The sequence below is a fragment of the Montipora foliosa genome, chromosome 6 (assembly GCF_036669935.1).
Source record: "Montipora foliosa isolate CH-2021 chromosome 6, ASM3666993v2, whole genome shotgun sequence".
NCBI lineage: Eukaryota > Metazoa > Cnidaria > Anthozoa > Scleractinia > Acroporidae > Montipora > Montipora foliosa.
In genome coordinates, this window is record NC_090874.1 from 41157093 (window position 1) to 41160455 (window position 3363).

The 3363-nt window shown below is 38.2% G+C and overlaps 1 protein-coding gene across 2 annotated transcripts in view; it reads right to left on the reverse strand.

Moving 5' to 3' along the window:
• LOC138009077 (QRFP-like peptide receptor) overlaps positions 1-1409 on the reverse strand; it is a 9192-nt gene extending 7783 nt beyond the window's left edge. Inside the window, exon 1 of one of the 2 annotated variants that reach the window (XM_068856379.1) lies at positions 1130-1409. The gene's annotated coding sequence lies outside the window, so the exon portion shown is untranslated. Of the gene's footprint in view, positions 1-469; positions 795-1129 lie in introns of those variants that run through there. The other variant, XM_068856380.1, reaches the window with a different exon arrangement.
• Positions 1410-3363: the final 1954 nt, after the last annotated feature.

Here is a 3363-nt window from a genome sequence, read left to right on the forward strand (position 1 = left end):
AATTACTCGCTCGCGATTGATCGAGCGCCAAAAATACGCGCTTCTGAGCGACTCGGACAATTTCAGCAACTTCTGAAAACGCAAGAGATATTTTACTCGGCTCCATGCGATTTCCCATGCAAATGCTGATCTCATTAACTCATCAAACAAAGGAAAAGACAACAATTTTTAAAACTTGTCAACTTCAACCTTTCAACTATATATTTACTTCTTAAATTTTCTACTCCACAATGCAGGTCCCAAACTTTTGCTTCCTCGGAATGAAGGTCCTTGAATTGAACATATTGAAGCAAGGTTATTTATTTATTTATTTATTTATTTATTTATTTTACCTAAAAGTGGAATCAAAATACTCGTAGGTTAGCCAAAGCCAGGGGATGGTCAGCAGATGGAGGACATTATTAACTACGTCACTTACTAAGTTACAAATAAAAATAACATTGAAAAAAAAAAAGCAAAAAACCTGCACCTTAGAAATATATAGTTCATTGTCCGTGGATAGTCTTAGGTAACTTTCTCAATGGCTCGGTTCAATCCCGAATGACAAATGAAAGCGTGAAACGTGGAGTCGACGTTCTGACATGTCGAACGTGAAGATGTTAAACTATCACTTCCTTCCCTCTCCACTGGAATTAGAAACATTCATTTTAAATTGTTGACAAGTTCCTTAGATAAGTAAACACGTACTTCGAGGCCGTAGTTGCAACTATAATGAATCAGTTTAAAAAAAATCATCGTCTGTATACTGGATAATAAACTAGAAAATTAAGTTGCAGTACAAATGTAGGACGACATTCAAGGTGCCATCAACCATAACCAAAGGAAGTAGGGCCGGTGTTGCATGTGTAAATATGTAAAAGCGTATAAAACTAATTAATACCTATTAATTTCTGTCGAATTGAAGGATTGATGCATGCAAGATCAGTAAGTCAGTGGATATAGAAGTGATACACTGTTTTTGGATGAAGCAGAACAATAGATTCTCGGATTGTTAGGGGAGCTTTAATTGGAATGCGCCTTAACTGACTCCTTATCGGTGAAATAGTAATATTTGTGGCTGAAACCACAATTTCATAAATAGAGGAAGAACGCTTGTTTTTTTGACCGGATAGGAAAAAGGTAACCTCACCTGAAACTTTTGGATGTGGTTTGGACAGTTTAAACTTGATCAGAGCTTCAATAAGGACTCAACAGCTTTGTCTCTAGTGAGATCCGTACGACACAACAATGCAACTCACTAAGAGAGAAAATCCTTTTCGCAGGACCAATGGCATTTAAAAGCGTTTTCCCAGGCACACTTAAATTTTCTTATTTGACTTCTGTTAAGGATCTAGTTCTCTTCCTCGAGCGAAGACGAGGTATTTTGTATAACGTGACTGTTCGTCTAGTTTACTTCCAATGGCATTCTCACTGCAAAAAATGATAGCGCAGTTAAATTTATAAGGGCTGTCATAAAGCGTGTCAAATTTCCTTAGCCTTTCTTTGGTTTGGCATTACAATCAACAACAAAGATCGATGACGGTCCACTGTCGGAACGAGCATGAATAGTTGAGTTGAGCTGTGACAAGCACTTTGTTCATAAATGTTTACCGGAACAATTCAGTAATCACCACTTTGAGAACTGATCTAAGGTATAAAAGTGAATCGTACAATTAGGATGATTTCTGCAAAAAGAATCTTCTATTGTTTAGAGCGATTTAACATGTGTCAAATCTTTCAACAAAACGGGAAAGATATTAAATCTGGAATCATAACCTGACGATGCCCCGAAGGCTTGAAACTACCCATTTCCGGCTGTGGATGCGTGCACGCGTGTCAATTTTAAATGCTGCCGCATTATCCCAAAAGGTCAAGATACGATCATTAAAGAAAGTACGTGAAGACAACGGATACAATATGGGGAGAACGCTGACCTGATACAAAGACAAATCCTCTTTTATCTCTTGAAGTGAAGAGGAAAGTAAATATCTCCGACATCGATAAATCTTGAGAGATCTGACCAGCAAATAAAAAGGCCATTTTACAGTTGTTTGAATGGCTACGAGGTTGCGGGGACCTTGTATTGATACAGACCTCACTGCTTTTATCATGTAATATTGTTGTTGTAATAAGCCAGTTCGGAGTTTCAAATAAAATCAAGCATATATTAAAAATACAAAAGATTTTGAAAGCAAATTCCTGCAAACAATTTCCATAACAAAAGATGCTTGTTTTTATCCCGACGCGCACACGTATCATCAGTTTGAAACTCCGAACTGGCTTATTCTCCATATTAACATTACAAAAGCACGAAGGTTTGTATCAAAAAAGGGGCACAGGCAGCCTTGTTCCCATTCTTAAGCTAGGTAACTTAGCTACGACTGTAAAACGGTCTATTTGTATATTTCAAACAAGATAATAATGCAAGGCTGGTTGTACGGCTGTGAGGATATATATTTTTTGATTTACCAATATTTTGTCAGGCACGGTTTAACTTCTTCAGAGAGTTAAATGATTTGCCGTTACAGTTATTTGAAATTAGATGTAGATGTCATGCGTTCCTTGGGGCATAATCTCCTTACCTGAAAGAATCAAGAAAGGAGTCCTAAATGAATGGTTTGGTTCATTCATTGCAATTATCATTACAATGCATTAAACGCCAGTTGTGCACACTGTGATAAGAATTTTGATCTCTTTGTGAGAAGAGTGAATTTTGACAAGTTTTGACTCTCAAGTCCCACGTAATGCTGATGTAAGACGGCTTCAGCGCTAGTTGGCCAGGATTATGAAATTCGCTGAAAAACAACTTAATCAGTAATCGTCTTAAGGAGAAAAAAAAACAACATTATCAAGCAAAAATATTTATCCCACAATAGGGGGACACAATAAACTGATGAAGTTTCATCGATTTAACCGAAATCTTGGCAATGGAGTAACTGCTAATTTTTGTTTTTTTTTAAGTTCTTTTTTTATTGCGATCTGAGCTCACGATGTCTGGTTTGATCACTGAAAGTATGGCTTTTCCAATGCTCCTTCGTAGTACCACACCGACACCGATCGGTCTGACACCTGTGTTCTTGTCTAAGGGGATCAACCGACAAGCTGTATACGCCTCCAGGTTTGTGTCGGACCTGCCATCTTCAACAGCGACCTCAGTTTCAACAGTGCTGATTTTTCGTGCAAATTTAGCTAGAGCGGCCCTAAGTTTGTGACCAGCTGCCCCAAAGTTCTTAGACACCAGAATTCGTCTCCATCCATCTGCGTCTAGACCCGAGGGCCCACTAGAACCCTTTGTCCGTAATGCTGAATTTGCTATGGTAGATTCTGTAATGCTTTCAAACATCACAGGGTCAACAAATGGTGGTTGGCCATCCATTAACAAAG